We start from the raw sequence: 14,968 nt of genomic DNA on the forward strand, positions 1-14,968 counted from the left end.
TCTTTCTTTCTCTCTTTTAATCTTTTCTATCTGTTTTGTACTCGATGCAAAGTAAATTGAGTACCGATGCCTCTACCATTGACTTAATGATAAGTTACAAAAGGGCAGGATGGCGAATAATTAAAAAATCGTAGGTCAGGTATCGAATTATTTTTGGTATGCACATGGCGTACCTGCAGGAAAGCCTTGCTGTAGAATAAAAATGGGAGATTGATACACTCACTGTAAGCATGAAAAATAGACGAAAACTATTAAAAGCAAAGTTAGAAAGGCCATGTCTTCGGGCGGCACCATTCAATCCATACCCCAAAGATTACATTTCTATCGTCAACTATATGATAACAAAATATTGATGGGTGCTCTGTACAATCTGTAACTACTAGTGGTCTGCGTGGGTAGCACAGTGGTATCGTCACCGTCCTCCCCACTTCGGGTGGAAAAGGCCCGGGTTCGAATCCCGTCGATGACGCGAGGAACTTTAATGGGCTTTTTTCATTCAGTGGCTGAGTTAGCCGGTCTCAGGCGTAGATAGCTAGGTTTACTCCCAGAAACTGGGGGGGGGGGGTTTCGTCTAGCAAAACAGGCAAATCGACCAAAGAACACACGCAATTTACAGACATAGTACACAATGCACGGCAGATAAATTTAAATATTCGGGTGGCCTAATATAATAGTTTGGTTGTAACTACTAGTGGAATCTAGAGCCAAAATAAAATGAGACCAATGAACGCTAATGAAAACCCCTCGTGGGGTAGCAAAGTTGGTATAATCACCCTTCTCCCCACACCGGGTCGAAAGATCAGTTCGAATTCTGTCAATAATGAGAGGGATTTTTACGGGCCTTTTTCACAAAGTGGCTGAATTAGTCGGCCTCAGCCGTGGATTATATGCTTTTTCCCCCGAAAATTCGGTTTTCGTCCAGCAAACAGATTAACAGACATATTTTATACGCCGCAATATGGCATAAGTTGCTGATGCGCCTGAAACCCTACAACAACAACAAAATGCCAAACTACATATGATAAGGTATGCGTCCTGTATCAGTAAAAAACAAACAAACTAAAAAATCAAAGTACAACTTACATGTCGACTACTCCAGCAATCAATTAAGTCAAAACAAAATGCATACACTGTATATATGTAAATAAATCAGATTAAATGAGAATAAAATAAAATGCGAAGCTTTGAAAGCAACTGAAAGAATTAATTAATATACAGGTGCTCAAATTTTAAGGAAGAAGTACAAAATTGCGGATGCCTTTCTGTACATAAATGAAAATATAAACAAATATTCGCCTTTCATGGAACAAAGAAACTTTTGTCTGATATCGTAAGAAATGCTGTGCATGACCTGCTACAGCATACAAATCAGGTAACCCGATAAAAACAGCATGTTTTTTTGCACCTCTGTATTTTGTGGTTATCGCCAGCACCATGAACTTCAAGATAGCTATCGCTGTGGAAATATCACAAAAACACCGTTTGAGTGATTCGTCGAAGTGGAGAGAAAAAGAAGAAAGAAAAATGGAAGCAGTAGAAGTCAAGTCGAAGTTTTCACCTGATAAAAAACAAAACCCAAAAAATCCACAGCGCATGAAAAAATCGATAATGTTCCATGGGTTTTCTCCAAGCAGCTCAAATTTTTCATCAAGAAAAACTGCAGAGGGACCATAGAATACACTCAGTTTACAGACAATAATACATTGATGTCTCATAGCCTTTTACGCTAAAACAAAACAACATTTCATGTCTCATAGCCTTAACTGCCTCAGCGATTAAACTAAACCAAAAACATAACAGTAACAAATAACAGCACCCTGAAAATTTAAGCTTGTACAATGGAATTTATTTTGATAAGTCATTTCCCTATATTTTCCACGGTAATTTCAAAATGACATCCATTGCTTTTATCACGTAACGATTTTTTACACTAATTGTAAAAAAAAAAAAAAAAAAAACGGAGGAAAACACATTTTTATTTATTTTTAAAAATGTTATTCATTTATTCAAATAGCAATTTATGTACTTTTTTATAATTAAATGTACAAAGTAAATAAAATAACACTAATAATATTAAAGTGAATGTTTACTTTTCCAAACGTTTACTTTACTCGAAAATTTCTTGAAATAAATTATACTCCTTTTGGTATCTAACATTCTTCTTCTTCCCTATGACGTTGTCAGCAACTTATCTGAAGCCACTCTCTATCTTTCTTTTTCATCTGTGGTCATCGCTTCTTCATATTGCTCATTTGAATTAAACTTTTTTAATGTGGTTCTACAAAAATGCCTTTTTGAGTTTCTCACCAGATAAACTTCGAAGTTCATTGCAGAGATTCTTAAAGCGACTGCCATAATTGCCTAGTTGTAACAGTCTTTACAAAATGCTTAATCAACCTTAATTTTATATTATTTGGAAGTAATTAGATTTTCGTTTGGTCTCGACTCTCGAATTCAATATTTTTTTGAACTAGTGCATGGTTGTTTCTGCGTGGTTATTGGTTCTTTGTTCAATGCTGACTCCTTGCTCTGCTGTCCATTTCGCTTATCAAACATAGAATTTTATGTCAGCTGATTGTTGATCCAGCAGTATACACCACCCTCCAAAAAATATTCAGATACTCCTATTTTCCTAGTCCACTGACTTTCCTGGATAAGCAAAGTGACTCAGAGCTGCATATGAGGAAGATGTATGAGTCACACAGGTTAGTTGTTCTCGTGATGGCATGTAGAGCCGAGCTCACTGATTTCTAGAGGATTGTATATTATCGACTGTTATAATCAGCCTGTCGATTCGTGTAATTGTTGACAGCCTACACTATTCAAAGTCGAATGTCAGTGACGTTATCATGAAATAGAAACGTGATGGTGCCACCTCCGTCCAGCAATGCACACGAAGCCGCCCTCGTGAGTAGCACAGTTGGTTGGATCGCTGTCCTCCCCACACCGGGTGGAAAAGACCTCAGTTCGAGTTTCGTGGATGACGTGAGGAATTTTTATGGTCCTTTTTCAAAACGTGGCTGAGTTAGTCTGTCTCATGCGAGGGTAGCATAGTTTTTCGTCCAACAAACAGAAAATCCACCTCAGAACACACGCAGTTTACAGACAATATACGTGGAGCAACGTGGCCTCATTCGCTGATACTCCTAAAACCCTACTATACCAACAGCAGACGAAGACCATGGAAGATCACTCTACTTGACCAAAGTGTACTCGAAACAGTACGACAATCTCGTCAGACATCCTTGCAAAACATCAACCAAGAGTTTAGGGCGTCATAGAGGGTTGAGGCCTGTAGGAACACTCTCCATGCGGAGCTCCACATAAGCCAGATGTCGCCAACCGAAATCGATGTTTTCACATTGCATGTTGCAGCGAACGGTGTAATTGGTCCATAGAGCAAAGGAAATTGGTTCTGTGGAGTGATGAATCTCGCTATGTAGTAATCTAATCAGATGGGAAGATGTGGGTTTGGAACATGCCTAGAGAACGTTTGCTGACGAAATGCATTGTGTTAACAATGTAGTTCGTAGAAGGTGGGGGTTATGCCATGGGGCTATTTCTCATGGTATGGCCTAGAACCTTTGGCTGTTGTGGAACCTTGAATACTGTCAGCTATCTTAACACTCTGGACAGTTCCATGCTCCCTATAATGAGGCAGTTCTTTGGCGCAGACTCATGTTTGTTTCAACAGGAAGATGCCCCACCATACTACCGGTACTTTTCGAGAATAGTTATGGACATGAATGTGCAAAGTTAGATGGAAGGCGCACACTATAGGATATCTGTAGGATGAACAGGAATATCAAGTTGGGGCTAGATCAACACGTTCCATATTGATAGTTCAATTGGTCACGGTTCTGTACGAGGAATGGTAGTCCACAGCCGCTGCAGTCTGTCTTTCATTGGTAGAGACCCTATCTAAAAAAGGCAGTGTCATAGTGGTCAAAGAGGGAGCCGAAAAGCTACTGAAGTGAGTGGCAGTGATGTTAATGTGAAGCCGATGTGTATCAAGATACTTTTTTTAGAGTATAATGTAAGTATAATTTGGCAACACCCCAAAATCATATAGGCCTGTGTTGTCTGAGCGGTAGCACAGTGGTATCATCACCGTCCTCCCCACACCGGGTGGAAAAGGCGCAGGTTTGAATCCCGTCGATGACGAGAGAAACTTTAATGGGCTTTTTTTTTCATTCCGTGGCTGAGTTAGTCGGTCTCAGGCGTAGATAGTAAGGTTGCCCCCCCCCCCCCAGAAACTGGGTTTTTTTCGTCCAGCAAAACAGGCAAAATGACCAGAGAACACACACAATTTATAGACAAAATACATATATGGGAGAAATTCGGGGTGACCTTGAAATGTAATTGGTTTTTTTTTGTTTGTAGGCTTGTGTAATCAAATACAGTGCTGTCTAATTTCTCCTTCAACCCATGCACGGTACTACTAGTACTAATACTAACTAGGATCAATACTAATATAAAATAGAACTAATAATAATATAATATAATTAATCGGTAGCAGATGACTCTCATAAACCAGTGCAATACCACTACTTTGCTTATTGGAGGCTTGAAGTGATGAAACCCATGTTTAGTCACCAGAGTGAAGTTTCCGGCATTGTCTCCTACCCCATCTCCTTCAATCCATGCACGTACTAAGTACTATAGATTTTGATACCTTTCGTGTTTGGGGTTTTCATAAAAAAAAGAACAAAATACGAGAGAATATAATATTAAAAAAAAAAAGTTATTATTATTATTATTTTTATTATTATCAAAATTATAATTAATGAAATTGTAAAAAAATATTTAGGATAATATTATTTATTTATTTGCATAAATATATAACATTATTTGTTTATTTGAATAAATATATAATATTATTTATTTATTCATATATTTTCTGCAGTTTAAAGCGCTAATTTCGTATCCTGCAGTTAATCTGTGCTAGTCGTCTGCTAGTAGATTTGACAGTTGACATTGCTGAAAACGCAGCTACCATTTTACTATCCAAGTTTGTTATTATATGTGTTGGCTGTCTGATGAGACAAGTTATCAGTAAAAATTATTTTTCGCGTGCTGTGTTATCATACAACGGTGTCGAATTTATCGAAGCGCAGAAAGGAAAATAAAATTTCAAATTGCCGCTTTTCTGCGAAAGGCGTTTTCTTTTATCACCAGTTCCCTGACTCTGTCTACTTCCGGAAATCGTGTTGCTAATGTAAATGCAACTTCCGATAATGCGCAAAAATTGTACTGACGTCTGCGTGCTATCAAACCTCAAGGCTAAAACTCTACCTGTGGAATTTTACATCAACCACTATATAAATGGGGGATAAAGAGAGTTGCGGGTTTCTTCTACCACGTTGACAGATTGCGTTAGCGAAGAAATGATTCCCGTTAGGTGGAAGCCGGTACTATGCTTTGATGTATTTTTTAGTTCGAAGATTTGTGCCTGCTTTCGGTGCGATTAATAAAAGTCTGAAATGGTATATTATGAGGTATACGTTCACCCTAACACATTGGACTAAAGGAATTGAGAAAGTGATCCTAACGGGAGCAATTGCAACGTAAAAATATCTTTTCTCAGAAGGGGAGATTTGGTTAACTTGTGTAACATTTCTAATACGATGTGAAGCAGGTAAGGTTTGTTGTTTGGCTCAGTAATTTATGCAATGCGTTTTAAATAATGCAAGAAATCATGGTTCTGTTTTGTTTACATTAATTAGAAGAAATTAATAGCTGTAGAAACATTTTAATCTGCATTCCTCTTTTTAAGAATGATAGAGGCGTTGGATTTATTCTGTTTAAGATATAATCCTATCTCTTTTTCATACTGGCATGCACACTATGTACCGGATCTTGTTATATTAAGTCATTTCAATATCAGCTAACAAATATCAATATTGATAGAATAGTGTATTGTAGAACTTGCGTATTTAGTTACGCGATTTTGTATAAAATTGTGTAGTCTGTTATAATATTGTGTGTATGTCAAACTCTCGTTGTTGTGTAAAAGCTTGAAATAAGGGTTATAAAATAAAACTGACATTTGCAGTGGTAGTTTGAAAAATAAATAAAAATATTGCAACTAGTACAAATAACAGACGAACAAAATACGGGTTGCGGGTCAGATGACGTCCTAATAGATTCAATACGGGTCAAATGGTAGTCCTAAATTTGATTATTTTAATTCTCCATTTTTGTTCAGCATTGATAATGAACAAGCTTTCAGCTTGAATTAATTGATTGTGTCATCTGTCTTTGAAGCGCATTTCAAGATGGTTTTTCTTAGAATCTGAGAGTGAGGTAGCAATGGGGAAAAATGGTGTCTGCCGCTGGCAACAGCTATAATTCCTTTGGAGGAGAAACTCAATTTACCTTTTGTCATTAAATTTCTGCTGCAAAATAAGAGAATGGTCGAAGAAATTAAACCTTGTCCCAGGAGTTGTACCACCCCATTTTCCCTTCTGCTTTTAAATTTGCTCATATCCAGCCAGTTTCTAAAAAAGGTGACAAATTCCTCCCATTGCACTTATTTTTACTCTTTCTAAAGTAATGGAGAAATGAATTAACCGCCAACTCTTAAACTATCTAGAAACCTTCTAGATAGTTTAATCTTCCATCTAATCAATGATTGCCAGTATGGATTCCATCAGTGTCGATCCACTGGTGATATTCTGGCTCATTTTACCCATCTATGGACAAATTCGATGGAAAAGTTTGGTGAAACTCAAGCAGTTGCTCTCGACATTTCAAAGGCTTTTTATTGCTTTTGGCATAAATGTCTTCTAAATACGCTTCCATCTTATGGTTTGCCAACAATTTTTTGTAATTGGGTATCCAGTTTTCTCTCTTTCCGCTCTGTCTTCTAATTTCTCCATTAATGGTGTTTCCCAAGGTTCGGTTCTTTCTCCCACTCTTTTCTTGTAGATTAATGACCTTCCATTGACCGAAAATTCTATCCATAGTTTTGCTGATGATTGCATTCCACCTTCCAGTTTGAGAAACCTGGAAATTTCAATCCTTCTGAAACTTCGTCCTGTCTTATACTATCAACAATATATCTCGCAAAATGGATTCTTCAGCGCCTATGATTATCTTCAATGATACTCTGATTCCTAGGCAAGATCATATATCTCTATTGGGGATTACCCTGACGTCTAATCTCTCTTGGCACATTTACAAATATTGCTTCCTCTGCATTTAAAAAACTGGGTTTTCTCTTTCGCTCTCGACATTACTTTTTTTCCAAACAGTTGTTCACTCTGTACAAATCGTCAATGAGCCCTACCATGGAATATTGTTCTCATATCTTAGGAGGTGCCCCAAAACGTCACTCAGGCTTTTAGGTTCCGTTCAAAAGAGGGCTGTATGGCTAATTAATGACTCATTTCTAACAAAGTCTCTCCACTCTGTCTCATAGACGTTCTGTTTCTACTGCAAGACTTTTCTATAGATTCTTCCATGGGCACTGTTCTTCTGTATTGTCTTATATAATTCCCGCTCTCTTCCAAATCGGTCCAAACACGTGCTGGAGCCAGTCAACATCCCTTTACTGCCCACCTTCAAGCTCACAGAACTAAATTTTCTTCATTTATTCCTTCAACTTCTGTTTTCTGGAACAACATTCCTTCATATGTATTTCCCGAAAATTACGATCTACAGAAATTCAAGTATAATGTCAACAAGTGTCTTTTTTCATCTTCTAAACCTTCAGCCCATGCATGGTACTCAGTACTGTAGATTCTAATACTTGTCGTGCTAAGGTCTTTATTAAAAAAAAAAAAAAAAAACACTTCACCAGGCTACTGGAAGGATCACATTAATTTAGTGTAAGACATTCTTCGTACGAGACAAGTTGGAACATCACATACAGACCAGAAATTAAAATTAAGAAATCGATGACGTAAAACGTTTCGGAAACCTAGAGAAATTCTAATCATTTAGGAGGAATGCCGAAATTTCGAAAATCGAAGAAGATAAGAAATTATTTTTAATAAATTTTGTGTAAAGGCATTCAACCTAATACTAGATAAATAAGCGTGCACCCGCTTTCCAACCTCCTGTCTCAAAGGCAGATTTGAAAGTGGGCATGCCGTTATTTATCTTCGGCGTGACTAAGTATATTGTAACAACTTTACAATACGAGACCCGGGTGTATGGTTGGTTTAAACCCTCCCCCCAATATACAGGGTTGTTAAAATTAAAGTATCCCTATGTAGAGGGCTCTGGAGGGAGTTCTAAGGCTCGTACTGAAGAGAAATTTCGACAACAATAAAGAATGCGCTCGCCATTTATTGGGAAAAAAATTAGTTACAAAATTTGTCACTATATGGCGCTGTGGCAATACAAATCACTTGAACAGCCCTACAATTGTTCAATGTGTCCTCCATTTTGGTCAACAACAGTTTCCATTCAACTGGAATAGCCAGCACATGACGTGTAATGCTGTCCTTCAGATCTGCCAGAGTTTGACATCCTTCCCGATACACCTTTTTCTTCAAAAAACCCCACAATCAGAAGTCGCATAGGGTGAGGTCTGGTGATCGGGGTGGCCAAGATGTCTGGACACAACGGCTGGTGACCCGTTCGTCTGTAAAGTGTTGCTTAGCAATCTTTGGATACAACGGTGGGTGTTGGGTGGCGCACCATCTTGCATGAATATGGTATCCTGAAGGCACCCACGTTGTTGCAGCTCTGGTATTGTGAAATTTGCCAACATTTCATAATATCGTTGTCCAGTGACGGAACAGGTGCGGGGTCCAGTCGGTGTTACCTGTTCAAAAAATATGGCCCAATCATGAATGTGGCCGTAAATCCACACCACACTGTCACTTTTGGAGAATACAACCGGACCTCTTAGATAACTCGAGGGTTTTCTGTTGTCCAAATGCGACAGTTGTGCGTATTCACTTGTCTATTTAAGCAGAAGTAGGCTTCATCACTCCAAAGGATGTTCCATGGCCAAGTGATATCCACTGTCATTCGCGCCAGAAACTGAAGTGCGTATGTGAAACGAATATCTGCATCACCATGCTTTAGCTGCTGTATGTGCATCTTGTAAGGATAGTACCGCAACACCTGACGAATTACTAGTCTTACAGTGGAATACATGTCCACTTCACGAGGAACAGCTGGCACTACCACATGGAGATTAACGATAAATCCACGACAGCCATAGCCACATCTTCAACATGAGAGAAGTCCACTCGTTTTCGACCTCTACCTGGTTGAACACCAAGATGTCCTGTCGCTTCAAATTTCGCAATCATTTTGCGGACAGCACAAACAGTCATAGGCCCACCTGGGCCTTATGCGCTTCTGACGCCGGAATTCTGTGATAGCCGAATCTGCATTGTTGCTGTTCTGATAGTACAGCTTCACTAATAGCGCCTTTTCCTGCAACGTTGTTGGCATTGCTGCTGTAGTGCAGGCAAACATCTACTGTATGATTTTGAAGACTGCTTTGTTTTTATGCAGTACAGTAGACTGAGTAGTGGCGCTGTGGTAATAACTTACGATTATGCAAATAACGTAAGTTATTTGCATAATCGTAACTAAGAAGTTGAGCCATACAGCGACATAGCGCCATACAGTGACAAATTTTGTAACTTTTTTTTTTTTTTTTTTTTTTTTTTTTAATGAATGGCGAGCGCATCTTTTATTGTACCTGTTGTCCAAATTTCTCTTCAGTACGAGCCTTAGAACACGCTTCAGAGGCCTCTACATAGGGATACTTTAATGTTAACAACCATGTATATTGGTCTGATTTTAATAAAATATGGAAGGGTTTGAGAAACCTTCCTAAAAGAGCCAAATATAAAATTTCATAAAAATCCATCCACTGGAAGTCGCGTTATTACATGCAGACAGACAAAGAAATAATTGCCAGATTTCTTTTGAGCCCCCCCCCTAAATTTCTAATGAAATTTAGGGGGGGGGGGGCTCAATTTTTTTCTGAAAGAGCTACATATAAAGTTTCATGGAATTCAATCTACTGGGAGTCGAGTTGTTACATGCGGACGGACAAACAACTTCTCGAAAATCTGCTACCAATTCCTTAAATGCCGATCTTCAGGTAATTCTCCAGTGGGGCAAAGACAACTTAGTTGATTTCAACCCTTCTAAAACTCAGTCTTGTCTTATATCTCGCAAAAAAGATTCTTCTGCTCCTATGCTTATCTTTAGTGACACTCCGATTTCTAGGCAAAATGATATCTCTTTTGGGGATTACCCTGACTTCTAATCTCCCTTGGCACAAGCACATTACAAATATTGCTTCCTCTGCATCTGAAAAACTTGGTTTTCTCTTTCGCTCTCGGCGTTCCTTTTCTTCCAAACAGCTGCTCACTCTGTATAAATCGCAAATCCGCCCTGCCATGGAATCTTGTTCCCACATCTGGGGTGGTGCCCCCAAAACCTCTCTCAGGCTTCTTGATTCCATTCAGAAGAGGGCAGTTTATTAAGGTTAATTAATGATTCATCTCTAACAGAGTCTCTCCACAGTTGCTTAATGTCTCATAGACGCACTGTTTCTGCTGCATGGCTCTTCTACAGATACTTCCATGGGCACTGTTCTTCTGAATTGGCTTCTATAATTCCCGCTCTCTCTTTCAAAACAGTCCGAACACGTGCCGCCACCAGCCAACATCCATTAACTGTCCAACTTCAAACTCACAGAACCAACTTTTCATCTTCCTCGTTTATTCATTCAACTGCCGTTTTCTGAAACAACCTTCCTTCATACGTATTTCCTGAAAATTACAATCTACAGAAGTTCAAGTCCAATATCAACAAATATCTTCTTTCGTCTTCTCAACCTCCAACCCAAGCACGGTACTAAGTACTATAGGTTCTAATACCTCTCTTGTTTGGGGTTCACATAAAAAAAAAAAAAAAAAAACAGGGTGAAGACAATAGGCGCTTTACGCATATATGTTCAATCGCTGTCTTGTGAACACCGCTGTATATCTGATATTATTATTATTATTCATACTGAACTATTAATTCAAGTCTAAGTCCTGTATTTACCACTTTTGAATTATTACATAGTATACTTTTGACATAAATTCAAAACGTTGAGTTGAAATAAATCATCAGTATTGGAAGAAGATCGCTTAAACTGCAAGCATAAATTACTCTGAAAATGCAACTTCTCGAGAGCTGTCACGTTAATGCTTGCAGGAATCTCTTTTGTCACCACTTTGCGATATTTTCCTCTTTGACAAGAATTGTAATCGCTTAGGTTGAATTTGTGCTTTGGTATATAAAAGTTCAGATCCTGTTGTTGGGAGCTTTCAGTTGCTTACTGTGCAGTCTGACCTATCATCTTTATTAATTGATGCTTTACGGTATTCCCAACTTTGATTGACGTGCGTAATCAGTTGTATGTGACTTATTCATTCACGCGTACTGAATCCTTACTACGCTCAGGTTTCCAGGCGTAACTTGGTAAGTTATTATTCTTTTCTCTGGCGCAGAATTCTGGTAATTTCACATTTTCAGTAAGTTTGCTAGTTATTAGAATTATTATTATCTCTCTGTCTTTTCTGTTATTTGCAAAACATGTTTTGCAGTTCCAACAGATATTGTTTTTTATTGGATTCTTGCAATGACCATCACTAAACATTTATCCATACGTGTTGATCAGTTGCCACTACTCTCCTGCCTACTTTCCCATCTCAATTTGATTATAGTTTCATATTTTGATCTGGACAGAAAAATGTTTTTCTAATCTGATTATCGTAGTGTGATATTTCAGAAGCATCCATTTGTTCTGATAAATGATTCAGTTGTTTTCTGCTGATAAGATTTTCTGCCTACATAATGTAGCCTTTCTTGCCTAACCTTGCCTTTCTATCGCAAGATATGTTGCATTTTATAGTTGTATATGAAGTTTGAATGAGATATCTGCGTTTACGACTACGATGACTGGTAGTATTTTCGGTGATATAAAATAAATATTACTTAGGAAAATCACTGTTCTCCTTGGGAATTGCCTCTGACCTCTCAAGCGAAAATGTGGAATCTTAAATTGAGGCTGAGAGAGACCGTGCAGAGTTCGCTAAAATTTTGTAGGTGTACGAGAAGAGTAAAGCAGCTGTACTCTCGGCACATTGGGCTACTCGGTCTAGGGATCTGAAACAGCTCCCCAGCGTTTCCTTTTTAAATCTACATAAGCTCTCTGCCTCCACAAGGCCAAACGGTGATTTGTAACACCATCTGATTACGCCTTCACAAAAGAGAATTTTCTGACATCCAACCAACACCAATCTTTCTAGAATTTGAATATATGTTCCTTTGTCAGCATCATCCTAGAAGGAGAAAATATACTCCTATTATTAAGTTTGTATGGCCTTAAGCACCTCAATCAGATCCCAAGGCAAATGCTTAGTTTCTAAAGTTTGCAAATTGCAGAGCTGTTTCTCTCTACTATATGAATCTCTTTGAGTTAACAGGTAATCTTGTTCGACCTTCTTCGTATCCCCTCCACTTCAAGCGGGTAGTATCCAGAGACTGCTGTCTGGGCAGTTGCTCGGGAAACTATGATCCAAAGGGCATCAATTGTTCCAGAAAAATAAAATTAATCATAAAGACGCCGTTTTACTCCTCGGGATGGCGCTGTTGATATCTTGCCTGAATTGAAGCTTTCATAGCTGTATACAGTATTCTAGATGTGGAGTGACTATTCAGTTATTATGAAGGATAATTACTTTCTCTACTGCAAACTTCCTGTGTATCATTAGGTTAATCCCAAACACTTAAATAACTTAACGTAGGGCGTACAGACGGTGAAGATCAGCTATCATTTCTGGAGGTGATGCAATATTAAATATGACCCAAACATGGAACAGAGCGGCAAATTTAATCGAGTATTGAGTGAACTGTACAATAGTGGTCTATGCCACTGTTTCAAGAGGTGCAAAATTCTGTTCAGACTTCTATCTTTTTGGCTTCTTAAAATGGAATAATTTGATATGACTAATACAACAAGGCGATAATAAATGTTTACATGTATAGCACAATACTTGCGTATATTTTTATTGATCTGCTCAATATTTATTTTTTAACGAGTAATTAAGTATGGCTTAAATTAACTCGAATTAAAAATTTTGACCACGGGAACGCATCTCTCTTTTATATATGTGTAAAAAAAATATCTCCGATTAACGTCGTTTCGATATACGTCGCCGTTCATAGAAAAACATTCCGTACGTAAATTGGAGACTACCTCTGTTGCAACCTTACAGATTCTTGTCATACTCATCAGTGTCTAGAATGTTGCCCCAGTTGATAATTGATTTGGAATTATGGCTCGCTTTCAGAACTTTGCTTTTAGTGAAGGCAAAAGATGCAAACGATCAACCACAAATAAATAAAAACTACATAAATTTACGATGTTAATTATAGCTTTATTAATATTAAAGATTAATTTCCATTTTTCAGTCTAGTTCTATAACTTGTCTTGTAACATCATACCCCGTTTCTCATTGCTGGCAACCCTGACCATATTAACTTCAGGTACGCCAATTTGGATAGAAAGTTAGCTTGGAATATAAGCTTTAGTATCTCCTTTACAAGCATGGCCTTGTTTCATAATGAACATATTAAATTTCGAGAGGGCATTGTTACACGGGTTGTCATAATAATCCAACATCTTGAAATAGAGGCCGGGAATAAGCATCACATGACTCATGAAGCTTGTTTTTCTAGAAACCAATGAGAGCCGTGCCAGATGCTGTTTGTTTGACAGCGTATTGTGGAGGACAGACAATCAGAACTCCAAAATTAGGTAGGTTACCTTTTACCAAGTGAAGGAGAAAAAATTGCGTTTGTGAAAGGCAAAGGATATACGTTTGTTTCATGGCCTTTAATGATATGGTTGCACAAAGAGTGATGAGTCATTGGTTTTCATGCTACATGTAGTAACTAGAATCCGAGGGAAAATAATGTCGAAATCTTCATTAATTAGTGAGATGACACAAAAATTTTTATCAGTTTGCTGTAGCGAGCTACTATTATTCGTTGCCTATAAGCAATGCATTTATTATAATAACAGTGCGTTGTGGTTGTCTACCAGATTTAAATTGCGCCCGGAAGACTAGCGATGCAGAAACATCTAAGCCACCACACCCAGTACTGAGCGAATCTAAATGTTTCAGAATGCATTTCTCCTCTAATGTCAGACGTTATGCGAGTGAAGAAACTGTTTGCAATAATTTTATGCATGATTGTATTTTCTGTGATTTTGCAAAGTCAGCAGAAGTAATCGTTTTTGGAGCATGCCGATATGCAATTAAAGTACGAAAAGACTGGTAGCATTTTTGGAAAGTATACAGATATTCAAGGTTTCAGATCTTTCTGGGTGTATTCCAGGAAAGTTTTTCCTAATGCGAATAATGGGAGAAATCTCCAATTACAATTATTAGTTTGTGTCATCACCTATAAAAAAAGCCCAATGTGGTTATGTGGTAAGAGAAAGTAGAAGTTCGAATTTACCGGTTCTTTTTGTGTCAAAAAGTCTTGTGGATTAATCGAAAATAATCCTGATCTTTAGAATCTCTATCTTTGCTATTTTTGTACTCGTATTTTCAGCGAATGTTTTTTTTTTTATTTGGTTATATGGACCGTAGACTCTTTCTAGTTTTGAAGCGAAGAAAGTTACAGCTGAGACAAACAGAAAGTATGACTATCTTTGAATATTTAAAATTTAGTCGAAGTTTTAGAGTACCCATAAGTACCACTCTCTTTCTTGGTCTGTTCAAATGACCGGAGTTGAGAGTACCTCAATCATATTGCGTTGGTTCAAATGCAAACTCCCTAACAGGAACATACAATTAGATAAGATTAATAACATTAAACTTGACTTAATTTGTGTGATCAGCTGTATCATGACCATAGCTTATCATAGCTTAAGTCGAGTGTAGGGGGAGAGTAAGATTGATGTGAAAAAAAAAACAGGTGGTAT

General features: G+C 37.9%; 1 protein-coding gene across 2 annotated transcripts in view; it reads left to right on the top strand.

The window, feature by feature from the left end:
• The first annotated feature begins 5,369 nt into the window (after positions 1–5,369).
• Positions 5,370–14,968, top strand: part of LOC150090191 (mitochondrial sodium/calcium exchanger protein-like) — a 57,682-nt gene continuing 48,083 nt past the window's right edge. For both annotated transcript variants that reach the window (XM_090369007.1, XM_090369008.1), the window contains exon 1: positions 5,370–5,638. The gene's annotated coding sequence lies outside the window, so the exon portion shown is untranslated. The remainder of the gene's footprint in view (positions 5,639–14,968) is intronic.

Source organism: Mastigoproctus giganteus, chromosome 2 (genome assembly GCF_048544385.1).
Source record: "Mastigoproctus giganteus isolate SK-2022 chromosome 2, ASM4854438v1, whole genome shotgun sequence".
NCBI classification, from domain to species: Eukaryota; Metazoa; Arthropoda; class Arachnida; order Uropygi; family Thelyphonidae; genus Mastigoproctus; species Mastigoproctus giganteus.